This window comes from Equus asinus, unplaced genomic scaffold (genome assembly GCF_041296235.1).
Source record: "Equus asinus isolate D_3611 breed Donkey unplaced genomic scaffold, EquAss-T2T_v2 contig_67, whole genome shotgun sequence".
NCBI lineage: Eukaryota > Metazoa > Chordata > Mammalia > Perissodactyla > Equidae > Equus > Equus asinus.
In genome coordinates, this window is record NW_027225371.1 from 1,698 (window position 1) to 19,314 (window position 17,617).

General features: G+C 75.8%; 9 non-coding genes across 9 annotated transcripts; 3 read left to right on the forward strand and 6 right to left on the reverse strand.

Moving 5' to 3' along the window:
* Positions 1–2,129: 2,129 nt before the first annotated feature.
* TRNAG-UCC (transfer RNA glycine (anticodon UCC)) lies at positions 2,130–2,201 on the reverse strand. Its single transcript has one exon. It is a non-coding gene; the product is annotated as a tRNA-Gly (tRNA).
* Positions 2,202–2,947: 746 nt separating this feature from the next.
* On the reverse strand, positions 2,948–3,019 carry TRNAD-GUC (transfer RNA aspartic acid (anticodon GUC)). Its single transcript has one exon. It is a non-coding gene; the product is annotated as a tRNA-Asp (tRNA).
* Positions 3,020–3,557: 538 nt separating this feature from the next.
* TRNAL-CAG (transfer RNA leucine (anticodon CAG)) lies at positions 3,558–3,640 on the forward strand. Its single transcript has one exon. It is a non-coding gene; the product is annotated as a tRNA-Leu (tRNA).
* Positions 3,641–8,496: 4,856 nt separating this feature from the next.
* TRNAE-CUC (transfer RNA glutamic acid (anticodon CUC)) lies at positions 8,497–8,568 on the reverse strand. The gene has a single exon. It is a non-coding gene; the product is annotated as a tRNA-Glu (tRNA).
* Positions 8,569–8,871: 303 nt separating this feature from the next.
* TRNAG-UCC (transfer RNA glycine (anticodon UCC)) lies at positions 8,872–8,943 on the reverse strand. Its single transcript has one exon. It is a non-coding gene; the product is annotated as a tRNA-Gly (tRNA).
* Positions 8,944–9,689: 746 nt separating this feature from the next.
* On the reverse strand, positions 9,690–9,761 carry TRNAD-GUC (transfer RNA aspartic acid (anticodon GUC)). The gene has a single exon. It is a non-coding gene; the product is annotated as a tRNA-Asp (tRNA).
* Positions 9,762–10,299: 538 nt separating this feature from the next.
* TRNAL-CAG (transfer RNA leucine (anticodon CAG)) lies at positions 10,300–10,382 on the forward strand. Its single transcript has one exon. It is a non-coding gene; the product is annotated as a tRNA-Leu (tRNA).
* A 1,792-nt stretch (positions 10,383–12,174) lies between these two features.
* On the forward strand, positions 12,175–12,245 carry TRNAG-GCC (transfer RNA glycine (anticodon GCC)). The gene has a single exon. It is a non-coding gene; the product is annotated as a tRNA-Gly (tRNA).
* Positions 12,246–15,590: 3,345 nt separating this feature from the next.
* TRNAG-UCC (transfer RNA glycine (anticodon UCC)) lies at positions 15,591–15,662 on the reverse strand. Its single transcript has one exon. It is a non-coding gene; the product is annotated as a tRNA-Gly (tRNA).
* Positions 15,663–17,617: the final 1,955 nt, after the last annotated feature.

Consider the following 17,617-nt stretch of genomic DNA (forward strand, 5'->3'; position numbering starts at 1 on the left):
CCGCTCCTTACGGCCTCCAGGCCCCCCCGCCCCACCATCCGCCAACAACCCCGCGGACCCTGTGGTCCTCTCTCGCACGACCCGCCCCGAGGACTCGCTTCCCCCGGCCCTGTCCCCCCTCCCCCGCTCAGGCCCCTCGTCCCCACCCCAACCCTAGATCTCACCCGCCGCCACCCGTGCCGGCCAAGGGGCCTGGCCGCCCGGAGCCCCTGCCTGAGCGGCCCGTTCCCGCAAGCCCCGCACCTCCTCCGGGCCCGCGGCGCTCCGCTCGCACACCCGGGACTCCTCCTCACGCCACCCACCGCGCGGCTCACCGCCGTGCCCTCTTCCTGGGGTCACTTGGCCCTGTGCCCTGACCCGCGTGGGGGGCCACCCACCGGGACCGACGCCTCCATCCCGCACCGTCTCCCGCCCCCGCACGCGCACGCCCAGCACCCCGGCCGGGCCCGTGGGGGAGCTTCCCGCGCTCACGGGGCGCACCCCTATGCCCACCGGGGGCGCCTTGGCACAGGGGAGAACGGCTCCGTCAAAGTCCAGCGTGGGGCCCGCGGCAGCTTCCTGCCGCTCATCGGCTCGGCCCTCCCCTCTGCCTCGGCCGGAACCGGTCCCTGGACAGATACTCAGCTCCGCTGGCTCACGGCGGCGCGCCCGTCGTGGCGGCAAGGGGCCGGAGAGCTGCCATCTCCTTTGGGGAGCAGCCGCAGGAGAAGATGGATGCGGGGCTGGAGAGAGGGATGGCGTGGGTGGACGCCGAGGCGGGAAGGGGAACGCCGTCCAAAGTCCCAGCTCGGTGGGGGGAGGGGCGTGGGGGAGGCAAGAGTTCCGGGGAACGCCCCGGCCACTTGGCCATAGGACGCGGAGCGTCGCTGAGGCCACTGGAAGAAAACGCTGGCCACCCCCGCCACCCGTCCGCCCCCAGCCCCTCCCCACCTGCTTGCCCGTGGCGTTTTCCGGAACGGCCTCCTGTAGCTCCCTGCTCTGTCTCCTCCGCGGCGGGCTGGTCTCGCTAGCCCGACGGACGGACGGGTCGAGGGTCACTGGCCCATCTCCGCCTCTCGGGCGCCGCGGCCGGGCCCTCGGCTCCCACGCCCGCGCGAGACCCAGACGCCCCTGGCGCCCAATCGCCGGGCCCCCGGGACACGCAGCGGGCCCAGGACCCGGCAGGCGGCGGCGGGAAAGCTGCCGGCGCCTTGGCTGGCGCGAGGGGCGAGGCCAGGGACCACAGGTCTCGGCAGGTGGCCCGACCGGTCCAGGGAGACCCCTGCCCCCTCCCGCCCGCACCCCCAGCCCCAGCCCCCACCGGCGGCCCCACCTCGGGAGGGACCAAGGGGCGGCTTGGGGGCCGCGAAACTGTCGCGGCCGAAGCCAGGCTGCGGGAGAGTCGAAGCGCGTGCGGGGGCCGGCGGCGGGGCTGTGCGCCCGCGGCCACGGCGGGAGAGAGGCGGCCCCAGCCACCGAGGAAGAGGGGAAGCGAGGCGAGCGTCCGAGGAGGAGGAGGAGGAGGAGGGGAGACGCCCAGGGGGCGAGCGGGGGCCGAAAGGTCTGCCGTTGGCAGGGGTGGAGGGGGCGTGGCAGGGTCAGGGCTGGACGTGGCGGGTGGCCTTGTCGGGAGGCCGAGGCCAGGGGGCGAGGGGCGAAGCGAGCGAGCTCCGGCGCGGGCTAAAAGTGTGCGTGGTGGGGGGAGGGGTCGCGGCCGCCCGCGCCGCGCCGGGGAGGCGGAGGTCGGGCGGCCGGCAGGCGGGCAGGCGGAGAGGAAGAAGAAAGGCTTCCCTGACTGGGAATCGAACCCGGGCCGCGGCGGTGAGAGCGCCGAATCCTAACCACTAGACCACCAGGGAGCGTCGGGCTTCGCGCCTCGCCTGCGCCTCCTGGACCCGGGGCCCGCAGCCCGCCCGCTCGCCGCTCCCTCGCCGCCGGGGCCCCCTGCCTTGCGCAGGCCAGCCGCCCGCCGCCCCGGCCCAGGCACGCGCCCTCGCCGGCTTCCTGCTCGCCGCGCCCTCAAAACGCTGCGCGCGCACACACGCACACACACACACGCACACACACACACACGCACAGCCGCACGCCCGCCGCCCGCCGCCCGCCTCCGGGGCGGGAGGGCCCCGCAGCTCGGCAAAAGGTCGGCCCGCTGCGTTGGCCGGGAATCGAACCCGGGTCAACTGCTTGGAAGGCAGCTATGCTCACCACTATACCACCAACGCCGCACAGCCCGGCCTGCCCCGAGACGCCGGCCCGGGGCTCGCGCCACAGCAGTCCGGCCGCCGCCGCCGCCGCCGCCGCCGCCGCCGCCTGGCGCAGCCCTGCTCCGACGCCCCGCCCGCCCGCAGCGCGGCGCTGCCACCGGCGCCACCAACCGCCGCCCCGCGCCAGCGCCAGCGCCGCGCCCGACGCGGCAGCCCTCGTCCGCCGGGACGGACCGCCTCTGGGGGGCGCCCTCGCTGCCGCGCCACCAAGCGACCGCCATTCCCACGCCGACCGCCCCGCCAAAGCCCCGGCCGGGCGCCCGCCCTCCACCGTCCGGCTCGCCCCAGCCCCTCTCCACAGGCTGCTCGGCGAGGCAGCTGCGCGCACCGAGAGAGGACCCACCCGCCGCCCGTCCCGGCAGCTGTGCAGCTGTGCAGCGCGCGTCGCGCGTCGCGTCGCGTCGCAGGGAGCCCCGTGCGCCAGCCGCTGGGGGCGGGCCGCTCGTCGGGCGCTGCGGGGAGCAGAGGAAGCCTTGGCTCGGCCGTGCCGAACGACCGCCGCCCGACGGCGAGGGGGCCTCGGGGAGGGGTCCCCGTGGGCAGGCCGGGCACGGGTTGGCGGCCTGCGCCTGGCTGGAGGGCGGGGCAGGGCGAAGAAGCGCCCTCGGGGGCTGGAGGGCGGGGCGCGGCAGGGCGAAGAAGGGCCCTCGGGGGCAAGCGGCCGGACGCAGAGCGGCGCCAGCCACCAAAAAGGGACGTCTTGCCTCCCCGTCGGGGAATCGAACCCCGGTCTCCCGCGTGACAGGCGGGGATACTCACCACTATACTAACGAGGACGGCGGCGGCCGCCCCGGCGCCCGACCGCTCTCCGGCTGCCTGCCGACGCCGACCCCCGCCCTCGAGGCCCTGCCCGCCACCGGTGCCCGGCACGTGTGCCCCATCCGACCCGACAGCCAAACGACCGCGTCATCCAGCAAAGCGGCCCGCGGCCCGCACACGACCCCGACCGCGCGCCCGGCCCTGGCGGCGGCGGCGACGGCGGCTGGAAATGCCGAGTCTGCGCCGCCTCTTGCCTCCCGTGCGGAGATCGCGCCGCGAGGAAGAGGCCCTCTCGAGAGGGCCAGCGAGGCGGCGAGGAGAAGGGGGGCGCGCGCCGGGCCGCGGCCTTGTCCCGGCCGGCGCCCGGGGTGGGCGACGGGGCGGCGGCGGCGGTGGAGCCGGGCGAGTCCGCTGGCCTTGCTCCCCGTCGGCCGGCGCGCGCGTCCCGTCCGTGGCGCGCCCACAAAGACGCCCGCCAGGCGCCGCGGGCGGCCAAGGGCCCCGCCGGCCGCGTCGGCTCCCAGCCAGGCGAGCGGCCACGCGCCCAGGCCCGCCGTCAGGATGGCCGAGCGGTCTAAGGCGCTGCGTTCAGGTCGCAGTCTCCCCTGGAGGCGTGGGTTCGAATCCCACTCCTGACACGCCGACCTTTTGGCCCGCCCAACCAACGCCCGCCTACCCGGGCCTCCCGCACACCCGAGCGCCGCCCTTGGCCGCCTTCCTGGCCGGCCCGGGCTGGCGCTCCGGCCTGTGGCCGCCGCGCCAAACTCCAGGCCCCTACACGCACGCCTCTCCACCCCACCCGCTTCTCACGCCCGCCGCTGCGCGGGCCTGGCGCACTCAGCCCAGGAGGCTGCCCCAGCGCCTCGAACCCACTGGCAACCGGCCTTCCCGACACAGCGCGCGCGCCCCCGCCCACTCACTCACACACCCTTCCCACCGGACCCCACACGCGGGGGCTTCAGGACTTCGCGCCCCATCGTTCCTCGCCTGCTCTCCCCTTCCCCCTCCGCACACGAGCCCCCCCATTAGGGGGGTTGTGTAGCCCTCCCTCCCACTCGCGCTCCCACTCCCACTCCCACTCCCCCTCCCCCACCCCACCCCACCCCACCCCACCCGACCCTGCGTGAGCAAAGCCCTCCACGGGTCACCCTCCGACTTCTGCCTGGCGCACAGCGCCTCGCTCTTGGAGCGCCACGCCTGCGCAACGGGCGGCACACCGTCCAACACGCTGTCCTTTCCCACAGCCCCCGGCCGCCCGGCCCGCCCATCCTCTCCACACCCTGCTCAGGTCGCCGTCCCCATCTCGGTGGCCTGTGGTGCCCACCACGACTTTTCACCTCGGGGCCTCGCCCGGGCCACACATGCCTGCCTCCCGGGCCCCACGCAGCCCGGCCTTCTGCTCGCCAGCCCACCACAGCGCCCTCCCTGCACGGGGCCTGCCTGGCACGCGGGCCCAACCCGGCAAGCTGGCTCCGGGGAGCAGCGAGCCGAAGCCCTGGATCCCCGTCGCCCACACGCCACGTCGGGCCCACGGCCGGGGCCAAGCCCGTCTGCACGCGCGAAGGCGCCTCGGGGGCCCAAACCCACGACGACACGACGGCGCGCCTCCTCCGCGGGCGGCCCGCCGGCCGGCAGCCACTCTGCCAAAGCGCGCCCGCCATCCAAGACCGCGCTCCTGCCTCGCCACCAACGCACCCCGGAGCCGGACCCTTGCGGGCGAGCCGTCGGCCAGAGCGCAGGCGCCAGGCTCAGGCCCCTCGGGTCTCTTGGCCTGAGCGCCGCTCAGCGGCGGGCGGCCGAGGCGGCGCTCCCCAGCCTGCGGCTCCCACGGCCGCCCCCACGCCACGGCCCTCCCGCCCAGCCCAGCCCTGCCCAGCCCTGCCCAGCCCTGCCCTGCCCTGCCCTGCCCTGCCCTGCCCTGCCCTGCCCTGCCCTGCTCTCGTCCGGCAGGCCGCGCCGTTGGCGCCCGCGCACGGCCACGCGCCCAGCGCACCCGCGGGGAAGCCCGCCGCCCAGGGGACTTGGGCACGGGCCCGTGGGTCGTCGAAGGGAACGTCGCCCGCCACAGATCGCCGCCCCTCGTTGGCACTCGAGCGCGGGCCAGGCTGGGCGCGGCTCCTGGCTTCCTCCGGCGACGCCGGCAGGGTCGCGGCGGCCCTGGGCCGGACACAAGGCGCGGGATGGGCCGAGGCCGCCCCGCTCTGTCGCGGCTCCTCCGCGCCTCGGCGCACAGGTGCCACCGCGCCTCCGGGTCTCCCTGCTCCGCACCCCCCTCCTACCGCGCCCGCCCCCGAGCGCCCTCCAGGGCCCCGCAGCCTCTCTTCCAGCTGCCCCGTCCGCCGACTGGCTCGGATGGAGGAGATGGCCCCGCAGGGCCGTGACCAGTGTCGGGCGGCTGGTGGCGAGCGCCGCTGGGGTGGCGCCTGGTGGCGCCGGCCACCGGTGCATGGGTGGTTCAGTGGTAGAATTCTCGCCTGCCACGCGGGAGGCCCGGGTTCGATTCCCGGCCCATGCAGCACCCCGTCCCCTTTTGGTCCCGCGGCCCCGACGTCCAGCTTAGGCTGCCTCTCTCCTGCGCTCGAGGCCGCCCCCACACACCAACACCTTCCGCCCGCCCCGGGCCCTCGCTCTCGCCCTGGAGACAAAAGTCCCCCCCCCCTCCGCCCCCAAACACGCACCCCGGGAACCAAACGCCCGCCCCCCAAACCCCCGTGCCCTGACACATTCACGGCCCAGCCACTCTCGTGCCCGCGCACCTTCCTTCCTTGTCCCTCTTCTTTTCCTTCCCGTGACCCCGCTCGAGTCACGCGTTTCCCTTCGAGGGACACTCTCCCGCAGCACACGCGGGCCCATGCACGCCCCACCTCCTCACGCTCCGCCACCTTTCCCCGCTCTCTGGCTCGCTCTGACCCCGGCCGGCAAGTTACGCGGCGTTGGCACTGCCGGCAGGAAGGAACGTGCCGCTCCTACGGGTGACCCACCGCCTTCTCCCGGAGGGTCCCCGTGTCCTGATGGCGCGCCCTCGAGTCTTTCCAAAGAGTTCCGCGAGATCGTCACCATGCACGCCCGCCGTGTGTTCACCTGATCCCGCTCGGCCGCCATCGGTTGCCAACGCTCGCCGGGCCCTCCACCACCGAAACCACCTGCGCCGCCACTGCCACCCAGTCCACCCACCCCGCCCCTCCCCCCCTTCCCCCGGCGCCAGCACCAAGTCCACCACGCGTCAGCACCGGCACCACGACGAATCCTCGCCGCCACCCCCGCCCCCAGGACGCCCCGAGGACACTGCCAAGCCCGCCGCCGCCACCCCAGCCTGCAAGCCCCAAGCCGCACCCCAGCCCCAACCCCTCCACCTCCACCCTCCCCACCCCCCTACTGCTCCAACACCCCGACGCCTGTCAGGCCCCTCCTCCCCGCGCCCCCACTTTCCAAATCCTTCCCGGCCGGGGATCCTCCGTTCCGTTGGTCCCTTTGGCCTCTTCTCAACTCAACCCCCAACGCACACCCGAGACGCGACTCTCTGTCCCCAGGACAGGTCGTTTCTGTCTCTGGGGCAGGGGCATTCCCCGCCCTTGCCCGCTCCCCACCCCTCCTCTCACCCTACTCCTTAGCCTCACCACCTCGCAGCGCAGCACAGCCAGTCTCGCCCGCCGGCGTCCTCTCCCACCGCAGGGGCTTCCGTCTTCCTCGCACCGGAGCCCACTGCCCCTGCTTGCCACCCGCCGCTCCTTACGGCCTCCAGGCCCCCCCGCCCCACCATCCGCCAACAACCCCGCGGACCCTGTGGTCCTCTCTCGCACGACCCGCCCCGAGGACTCGCTTCCCCCGGCCCTGTCCCCCCTCCCCCGCTCAGGCCCCTCGTCCCCACCCCAACCCTAGATCTCACCCGCCGCCACCCGTGCCGGCCAAGGGGCCTGGCCGCCCGGAGCCCCTGCCTGAGCGGCCCGTTCCCGCAAGCCCCGCACCTCCTCCGGGCCCGCGGCGCTCCGCTCGCACACCCGGGACTCCTCCTCACGCCACCCACCGCGCGGCTCACCGCCGTGCCCTCTTCCTGGGGTCACTTGGCCCTGTGCCCTGACCCGCGTGGGGGGCCACCCACCGGGACCGACGCCTCCATCCCGCACCGTCTCCCGCCCCCGCACGCGCACGCCCAGCACCCCGGCCGGGCCCGTGGGGGAGCTTCCCGCGCTCACGGGGCGCACCCCTATGCCCACCGGGGGCGCCTTGGCACAGGGGAGAACGGCTCCGTCAAAGTCCAGCGTGGGGCCCGCGGCAGCTTCCTGCCGCTCATCGGCTCGGCCCTCCCCTCTGCCTCGGCCGGAACCGGTCCCTGGACAGATACTCAGCTCCGCTGGCTCACGGCGGCGCGCCCGTCGTGGCGGCAAGGGGCCGGAGAGCTGCCATCTCCTTTGGGGAGCAGCCGCAGGAGAAGATGGATGCGGGGCTGGAGAGAGGGATGGCGTGGGTGGACGCCGAGGCGGGAAGGGGAACGCCGTCCAAAGTCCCAGCTCGGTGGGGGGAGGGGCGTGGGGGAGGCAAGAGTTCCGGGGAACGCCCCGGCCACTTGGCCATAGGACGCGGAGCGTCGCTGAGGCCACTGGAAGAAAACGCTGGCCACCCCCGCCACCCGTCCGCCCCCAGCCCCTCCCCACCTGCTTGCCCGTGGCGTTTTCCGGAACGGCCTCCTGTAGCTCCCTGCTCTGTCTCCTCCGCGGCGGGCTGGTCTCGCTAGCCCGACGGACGGACGGGTCGAGGGTCACTGGCCCATCTCCGCCTCTCGGGCGCCGCGGCCGGGCCCTCGGCTCCCACGCCCGCGCGAGACCCAGACGCCCCTGGCGCCCAATCGCCGGGCCCCCGGGACACGCAGCGGGCCCAGGACCCGGCAGGCGGCGGCGGGAAAGCTGCCGGCGCCTTGGCTGGCGCGAGGGGCGAGGCCAGGGACCACAGGTCTCGGCAGGTGGCCCGACCGGTCCAGGGAGACCCCTGCCCCCTCCCGCCCGCACCCCCAGCCCCAGCCCCCACCGGCGGCCCCACCTCGGGAGGGACCAAGGGGCGGCTTGGGGGCCGCGAAACTGTCGCGGCCGAAGCCAGGCTGCGGGAGAGTCGAAGCGCGTGCGGGGGCCGGCGGCGGGGCTGTGCGCCCGCGGCCACGGCGGGAGAGAGGCGGCCCCAGCCACCGAGGAAGAGGGGAAGCGAGGCGAGCGTCCGAGGAGGAGGAGGAGGAGGAGGAGGAGGGGAGACGCCCAGGGGGCGAGCGGGGGCCGAAAGGTCTGCCGTTGGCAGGGGTGGAGGGGGCGTGGCAGGGTCAGGGCTGGACGTGGCGGGTGGCCTTGTCGGGAGGCCGAGGCCAGGGGGCGAGGGGCGAAGCGAGCGAGCTCCGGCGCGGGCTAAAAGTGTGCGTGGTGGGGGGAGGGGTCGCGGCCGCCCGCGCCGCGCCGGGGAGGCGGAGGTCGGGCGGCCGGCAGGCGGGCGGGCGGAGAGGAAGAAGAAAGGCTTCCCTGACCGGGAATCGAACCCGGGCCGCGGCGGTGAGAGCGCCGAATCCTAACCACTAGACCACCAGGGAGCGTCGGGCTTCGCGCCTCGCCTGCGCCTCCTGGACCCGGGGCCCGCAGCCCGCCCGCTCGCCGCTCCCTCGCCGCCGGGGCCCCCTGCCTTGCGCAGGCCAGCCGCCCGCCGCCCCGGCCCAGGCACGCGCCCTCGCCGGCTTCCTGCTCGCCGCGCCCTCAAAACGCTGCGCGCGCACACACGCACACACACGCACACACACACACACACACACACACACACACGCACAGCCGCACGCCCGCCGCCCGCCGCCCGCCTCCGGGGCGGGAGGGCCCCGCAGCTCGGCAAAAGGTCGGCCCGCTGCGTTGGCCGGGAATCGAACCCGGGTCAACTGCTTGGAAGGCAGCTATGCTCACCACTATACCACCAACGCCGCACAGCCCGGCCTGCCCCGAGACGCCGGCCCGGGGCTCGCGCCACAGCAGTCCGGCCGCCGCCGCCGCCGCCGCCGCCGCCGCCGCCTGGCGCAGCCCTGCTCCGACGCCCCGCCCGCCCGCAGCGCGGCGCTGCCACCGGCGCCACCAACCGCCGCCCCGCGCCAGCGCCAGCGCCGCGCCCGACGCGGCAGCCCTCGTCCGCCGGGACGGACCGCCTCTGGGGGGCGCCCTCGCTGCCGCGCCACCAAGCGACCGCCATTCCCACGCCGACCGCCCCGCCAAAGCCCCGGCCGGGCGCCCGCCCTCCACCGTCCGGCTCGCCCCAGCCCCTCTCCACAGGCTGCTCGGCGAGGCAGCTGCGCGCACCGAGAGAGGACCCACCCGCCGCCCGTCCCGGCAGCTGTGCAGCTGTGCAGCGCGCGTCGCGCGTCGCGTCGCGTCGCAGGGAGCCCCGTGCGCCAGCCGCTGGGGGCGGGCCGCTCGTCGGGCGCTGCGGGGAGCAGAGGAAGCCTTGGCTCGGCCGTGCCGAACGACCGCCGCCCGACGGCGAGGGGGCCTCGGGGAGGGGTCCCCGTGGGCAGGCCGGGCACGGGTTGGCGGCCTGCGCCTGGCTGGAGGGCGGGGCAGGGCGAAGAAGCGCCCTCGGGGGCTGGAGGGCGGGGCGCGGCAGGGCGAAGAAGGGCCCTCGGGGGCAAGCGGCCGGACGCAGAGCGGCGCCAGCCACCAAAAAGGGACGTCTTGCCTCCCCGTCGGGGAATCGAACCCCGGTCTCCCGCGTGACAGGCGGGGATACTCACCACTATACTAACGAGGACGGCGGCGGCCGCCCCGGCGCCCGACCGCTCTCCGGCTGCCTGCCGACGCCGACCCCCGCCCTCGAGGCCCTGCCCGCCACCGGTGCCCGGCACGTGTGCCCCATCCGACCCGACAGCCAAACGACCGCGTCATCCAGCAAAGCGGCCCGCGGCCCGCACACGACCCCGACCGCGCGCCCGGCCCTGGCGGCGGCGGCGACGGCGGCTGGAAATGCCGAGTCTGCGCCGCCTCTTGCCTCCCGTGCGGAGATCGCGCCGCGAGGAAGAGGCCCTCTCGAGAGGGCCAGCGAGGCGGCGAGGAGAAGGGGGGCGCGCGCCGGGCCGCGGCCTTGTCCCGGCCGGCGCCCGGGGTGGGCGACGGGGCGGCGGCGGCGGTGGAGCCGGGCGAGTCCGCTGGCCTTGCTCCCCGTCGGCCGGCGCGCGCGTCCCGTCCGTGGCGCGCCCACAAAGACGCCCGCCAGGCGCCGCGGGCGGCCAAGGGCCCCGCCGGCCGCGTCGGCTCCCAGCCAGGCGAGCGGCCACGCGCCCAGGCCCGCCGTCAGGATGGCCGAGCGGTCTAAGGCGCTGCGTTCAGGTCGCAGTCTCCCCTGGAGGCGTGGGTTCGAATCCCACTCCTGACACGCCGACCTTTTGGCCCGCCCAACCAACGCCCGCCTACCCGGGCCTCCCGCACACCCGAGCGCCGCCCTTGGCCGCCTTCCTGGCCGGCCCGGGCTGGCGCTCCGGCCTGTGGCCGCCGCGCCAAACTCCAGGCCCCTACACGCACGCCTCTCCACCCCACCCGCTTCTCACGCCCGCCGCTGCGCGGGCCTGGCGCACTCAGCCCAGGAGGCTGCCCCAGCGCCTCGAACCCACTGGCAACCGGCCTTCCCGACACAGCGCGCGCGCCCCCGCCCACTCACTCACACACCCTTCCCACCGGACCCCACACGCGGGGGCTTCAGGACTTCGCGCCCCATCGTTCCTCGCCTGCTCTCCCCTTCCCCCTCCGCACACGAGCCCCCCCATTAGGGGGGTTGTGTAGCCCTCCCTCCCACTCGCGCTCCCACTCCCACTCCCACTCCCCCTCCCCCACCCCACCCCACCCCACCCCACCCGACCCTGCGTGAGCAAAGCCCTCCACGGGTCACCCTCCGACTTCTGCCTGGCGCACAGCGCCTCGCTCTTGGAGCGCCACGCCTGCGCAACGGGCGGCACACCGTCCAACACGCTGTCCTTTCCCACAGCCCCCGGCCGCCCGGCCCGCCCATCCTCTCCACACCCTGCTCAGGTCGCCGTCCCCATCTCGGTGGCCTGTGGTGCCCACCACGACTTTTCACCTCGGGGCCTCGCCCGGGCCACACATGCCTGCCTCCCGGGCCCCACGCAGCCCGGCCTTCTGCTCGCCAGCCCACCACAGCGCCCTCCCTGCACGGGGCCTGCCTGGCACGCGGGCCCAACCCGGCAAGCTGGCTCCGGGGAGCAGCGAGCCGAAGCCCTGGATCCCCGTCGCCCACACGCCACGTCGGGCCCACGGCCGGGGCCAAGCCCCGTCTGCACGCGCGAAGGCGCCTCGGGGGCCCAAACCCACGACGACACGACGGCGCGCCTCCTCCGCGGGCGGCCCGCCGGCCGGCAGCCACTCTGCCAAAGCGCGCCCGCCATCCAAGACCGCGCTCCTGCCTCGCCACCAACGCACCCCGGAGCCGGACCCTTGCGGGCGAGCCGTCGGCCAGAGCGCAGGCGCCAGGCTCAGGCCCCTCGGGTCTCTTGGCCTGAGCGCCGCTCAGCGGCGGGCGGCCGAGGCGGCGCTCCCCAGCCTGCGGCTCCCACGGCCGCCCCCACGCCACGGCCCTCCCGCCCAGCCCAGCCCTGCCCAGCCCTGCCCAGCCCTGCCCTGCCCTGCCCTGCCCTGCCCTGCCCTGCTCTCGTCCGGCAGGCCGCGCCGTTGGCGCCCGCGCACGGCCACGCGCCCAGCGCACCCGCGGGGAAGCCCGCCGCCCAGGGGACTTGGGCACGGGCCCGTGGGTCGTCGAAGGGAACGTCGCCCGCCACAGATCGCCGCCCCTCGTTGGCACTCGAGCGCGGGCCAGGCTGGGCGCGGCTCCTGGCTTCCTCCGGCGACGCCGGCAGGGTCGCGGCGGCCCTGGGCCGGACACAAGGCGCGGGATGGGCCGAGGCCGCCCCGCTCTGTCGCGGCTCCTCCGCGCCTCGGCGCACAGGTGCCACCGCGCCTCCGGGTCTCCCTGCTCCGCACCCCCCTCCTACCGCGCCCGCCCCCGAGCGCCCTCCAGGGCCCCGCAGCCTCTCTTCCAGCTGCCCCGTCCGCCGACTGGCTCGGATGGAGGAGATGGCCCCGCAGGGCCGTGACCAGTGTCGGGCGGCTGGTGGCGAGCGCCGCTGGGGCGGCGCCTGGTGGCGCCGGCCACCGGTGCATGGGTGGTTCAGTGGTAGAATTCTCGCCTGCCACGCGGGAGGCCCGGGTTCGATTCCCGGCCCATGCAGCACCCCGTCCCCTTTTGGTCCCGCGGCCCCGACGTCCAGCTTAGGCTGCCTCTCTCCTGCGCTCGAGGCCGCCCCCACACACCAACACCTTCCGCCCGCCCCGGGCCCTCGCTCTCGCCCTGGAGACAAAAGTCCCCCCCCCCTCCGCCCCCAAACACGCACCCCGGGAACCAAACGCCCGCCCCCCAAACCCCCGTGCCCTGACACATTCACGGCCCAGCCACTCTCGTGCCCGCGCACCTTCCTTCCTTGTCCCTCTTCTTTTCCTTCCCGTGACCCCGCTCGAGTCACGCGTTTCCCTTCGAGGGACACTCTCCCGCAGCACACGCGGGCCCATGCACGCCCCACCTCCTCACGCTCCGCCACCTTTCCCCGCTCTCTGGCTCGCTCTGACCCCGGCCGGCAAGTTACGCGGCGTTGGCACTGCCGGCAGGAAGGAACGTGCCGCTCCTACGGGTGACCCACCGCCTTCTCCCGGAGGGTCCCCGTGTCCTGATGGCGCGCCCTCGAGTCTTTCCAAAGAGTTCCGCGAGATCGTCACCATGCACGCCCGCCGTGTGTTCACCTGATCCCGCTCGGCCGCCATCGGTTGCCAACGCTCGCCGGGCCCTCCACCACCGAAACCACCTGCGCCGCCACTGCCACCCAGTCCACCCACCCCGCCCCTCCCCCCCTTCCCCCGGCGCCAGCACCAAGTCCACCACGCGTCAGCACCGGCACCACGACGAATCCTCGCCGCCACCCCCGCCCCCAGGACGCCCCGAGGACACTGCCAAGCCCGCCGCCGCCACCCCAGCCTGCAAGCCCCAAGCCGCACCCCAGCCCCAACCCCTCCACCTCCACCCTCCCCACCCCCCTACTGCTCCAACACCCCGACGCCTGTCAGGCCCCTCCTCCCCGCGCCCCCACTTTCCAAATCCTTCCCGGCCGGGGATCCTCCGTTCCGTTGGTCCCTTTGGCCTCTTCTCAACTCAACCCCCAACGCACACCCGAGACGCGACTCTCTGTCCCCAGGACAGGTCGTTTCTGTCTCTGGGGCAGGGGCATTCCCCGCCCTTGCCCGCTCCCCACCCCTCCTCTCACCCTACTCCTTAGCCTCACCACCTCGCAGCGCAGCACAGCCAGTCTCGCCCGCCGGCGTCCTCTCCCACCGCAGGGGCTTCCGTCTTCCTCGCACCGGAGCCCACTGCCCCTGCTTGCCACCCGCCGCTCCTTACGGCCTCCAGGCCCCCCCGCCCCACCATCCGCCAACAACCCCGCGGACCCTGTGGTCCTCTCTCGCACGACCCGCCCCGAGGACTCGCTTCCCCCGGCCCTGTCCCCCCTCCCCCGCTCAGGCCCCTCGTCCCCACCCCAACCCTAGATCTCACCCGCCGCCACCCGTGCCGGCCAAGGGGCCTGGCCGCCCGGAGCCCCTGCCTGAGCGGCCCGTTCCCGCAAGCCCCGCACCTCCTCCGGGCCCGCGGCGCTCCGCTCGCACACCCGGGACTCCTCCTCACGCCACCCACCGCGCGGCTCACCGCCGTGCCCTCTTCCTGGGGTCACTTGGCCCTGTGCCCTGACCCGCGTGGGGGGCCACCCACCGGGACCGACGCCTCCATCCCGCACCGTCTCCCGCCCCCGCACGCGCACGCCCAGCACCCCGGCCGGGCCCGTGGGGGAGCTTCCCGCGCTCACGGGGCGCACCCCTATGCCCACCGGGGGCGCCTTGGCACAGGGGAGAACGGCTCCGTCAAAGTCCAGCGTGGGGCCCGCGGCAGCTTCCTGCCGCTCATCGGCTCGGCCCTCCCCTCTGCCTCGGCCGGAACCGGTCCCTGGACAGATACTCAGCTCCGCTGGCTCACGGCGGCGCGCCCGTCGTGGCGGCAAGGGGCCGGAGAGCTGCCATCTCCTTTGGGGAGCAGCCGCAGGAGAAGATGGATGCGGGGCTGGAGAGAGGGATGGCGTGGGTGGACGCCGAGGCGGGAAGGGGAACGCCGTCCAAAGTCCCAGCTCGGTGGGGGGAGGGGCGTGGGGGAGGCAAGAGTTCCGGGGAACGCCCCGGCCACTTGGCCATAGGACGCGGAGCGTCGCTGAGGCCACTGGAAGAAAACGCTGGCCACCCCCGCCACCCGTCCGCCCCCAGCCCCTCCCCACCTGCTTGCCCGTGGCGTTTTCCGGAACGGCCTCCTGTAGCTCCCTGCTCTGTCTCCTCCGCGGCGGGCTGGTCTCGCTAGCCCGACGGACGGACGGGTCGAGGGTCACTGGCCCATCTCCGCCTCTCGGGCGCCGCGGCCGGGCCCTCGGCTCCCACGCCCGCGCGAGACCCAGACGCCCCTGGCGCCCAATCGCCGGGCCCCCGGGACACGCAGCGGGCCCAGGACCCGGCAGGCGGCGGCGGGAAAGCTGCCGGCGCCTTGGCTGGCGCGAGGGGCGAGGCCAGGGACCACAGGTCTCGGCAGGTGGCCCGACCGGTCCAGGGAGACCCCTGCCCCCTCCCGCCCGCACCCCCCAGCCCCAGCCCCCACCGGCGGCCCCACCTCGGGAGGGACCAAGGGGCGGCTTGGGGGCCGCGAAACTGTCGCGGCCGAAGCCAGGCTGCGGGAGAGTCGAAGCGCGTGCGGGGGCCGGCGGCGGGGCTGTGCGCCCGCGGCCACGGCGGGAGAGAGGCGGCCCCAGCCACCGAGGAAGAGGGGAAGCGAGGCGAGCGTCCGAGGAGGAGGAGGAGGAGGAGGGGAGACGCCCAGGGGGCGAGCGGGGGCCGAAAGGTCTGCCGTTGGCAGGGGTGGAGGGGGCGTGGCAGGGTCAGGGCTGGACGTGGCGGGTGGCCTTGTCGGGAGGCCGAGGCCAGGGGGCGAGGGGCGAAGCGAGCGAGCTCCGGCGCGGGCTAAAAGTGTGCGTGGTGGGGGGAGGGGTCGCGGCCCGCCCCGCGCCGCGCCGGGGAGGCGGAGGTCGGGCGGCGGCCGGCAGGCGGGCAGGCGGAGAGGAAGAAGAAAGGCTTCCCTGACTGGGAATCGAACCCGGGCCGCGGCGGTGAGAGCGCCGAATCCTAACCACTAGACCACCAGGGAGCGTCGGGCTTCGCGCCTCGCCTGCGCCTCCTGGACCCGGGGCCCGCAGCCCGCCCGCTCGCCGCTCCCTCGCCGCCGGGGCCCCCCTGCCTTGCGCAGGCCAGCCGCCCGCCGCCCCGGCCCAGGCACGCGCCCTCGCCGGCTTCCTGCTCGCCGCGCCCTCAAAACGCTGCGCGCGCACACACGCACACACACACACACGCACACACACACACACGCACAGCCGCACGCCCGCCGCCCGCCGCCCGCCTCCGGGGCGGGAGGGCCCCGCAGCTCGGCAAAAGGTCGGCCCGCTGCGTTGGCCGGGAATCGAACCCGGGTCAACTGCTTGGAAGGCAGCTATGCTCACCACTATACCACCAACGCCGCACAGCCCGGCCTGCCCCGAGACGCCGGCCCGGGGCTCGCGCCACAGCAGTCCGGCCGCCGCCGCCGCCGCCGCCAGCCGCCGCCGCCGCCTGGCGCAGCCCTGCTCCGACGCCACCGCCCCGCCCGCAGCGCGGCGCTGCCACCGGCGCCACCAACCGCCGCCCCGCGCCAGCGCCAGCGCCGCGCCCGACGCGGCAGCCCTCGTCCGCCGGGACGGACCGCCTCTGGGGGGGCGCCCTCGCTGCCGCGCCACCAAGCGACCGCCATTCCCACGCCGACCGCCCCCGCCAAAGCCCCGGCCGGGCGCCCGCCCTCCACCGTCCGGCTCGCCCCAGCCCCTCTCCACAGGCTGCTCGGCGAGGCAGCTGCGCGCACCGAGAGAGGAACCCACCCGCCGCCCGTCCCGGCAGCTGTGCAGCTGTGCAGCGCGCGTCGCGCGTCGCGTCGCGTCGCAGGGAGCCCCGTGCGCCAGCCGCTGGGGGGCGGGCCGCTCGTCGGGCGCTGCGGGGAGCAGAGGAAGCCTTGGCTCGGCCGTGCCGAACGACCCGCCGCCCGACGGCGAGGGGGCCTCGGGGAGGGGTCCCCCGTGGGCAGGCCGGGCACGGGTTGGCGGCCTGCGCCTGGCTGGAGGGCGGGGCAGGGCGAAGAAGCGCCCTCGGGGGCTGGAGGGCGGGGCGCGGCAGGGCGAAGAAGGGCCCTCGGGGGCAAGCGGGCCGGACGCAGAGCGGCGCCAGCCACCAAAAAGGGACGTCTTGCCTCCCCGTCGGGGAATCGAACCCCGTCTCCCGCGTGACAGGCGGGGGATACTCACCACTATACTAACGAGGACGGCGGCGGCCGCCCCGGCGCCCGACCGCTCTCCGGCTGCCTGCCGACGCCGACCCCCGCCCTCGAGGCCCTGCCCGCCACCGGTGCCCGGCACGTGTGCCCCATCCGACCCGACAGCCAAAACGACCGCGTCATCCAGCAAAGCGGCCCGCGGCCCGCACACGACCCCGACCGCAGCGCACCGGCCCTGGCGGCGGCGGCGACGGCGGCTGGAAATGCCGAGTCTGCGCCGCCTCTTGCCTCCCGTGCGGAGATCGCGCCGCGAGGAAGAGGCCCTCTCGAGAGGGCCAGCGAGGCGGCGAGGAGAAGGGGGGCGCGCGCCGGGCCGCGGCCTTGTCCCGGCCGGCGCCCGGGGTGGGCGACGGGGGCGGGCGGCGGCGGTGGAGCCGGGCGAGTCCGCTGGCCTTGCTCCCCGTCGGCCGGCGCGCGCGTCCCGTCCGTGGCGCGCCCACAAAGACGCCCGCCAGGCGCCGCGGGCGGCCAAGGGCCCCGCCGGCCGCGTCGGCTCCCAGCCAGGCGAGCGGCCACGCGCCCAGGCCCGCCGTCAGGATGGCCGAGCGGTCTAAGGCGCTGCGTTCAGGTCGCAGTCTCCCCCTGGAGGCGTGGGTTCGAATCCCACTCCTGACACGCCGACCTTTTGGCCCGCCCAACCAACGCCCGCCTACCCGGGCCTCCCGCACACCCGAGCGCCCGCCCCTTGGCCGCCTTCCTGGCCGGCCCGGGCTGGCGCTCCGGCCTGTGGCCGCCGCGCCAAACTCCAGGCCCCTACACGCACGCCTCTCCACCCCACCCGCTTCTCACGCCCGCCGCTGCGCGGGCCTGGCGCACTCAGCCCAGGAGGCTGCCCCAGCGCCTCGAACCCACTGGCAACCGGCCTTCCCCGACACAGCGCGCCGCGCCCCCCGCCCACTCACTCACACACCCTTCCCACCGGACCCCACACGCGGGGGCTTCAGGACTTCGCGCCCCATCGTTCCTCGCCTGCTCTCCCCCTTCCCCCTCCGCACACGAGCCCCCCCATTAGGGGGGTTTGTGTAGCCCTCCCTCCCACTCGCCGCTCCCACTCCCACTCCCACTCCCCCTCCCCCACCCCACACCCACCCCCACCCCACCCGACCCTGCGT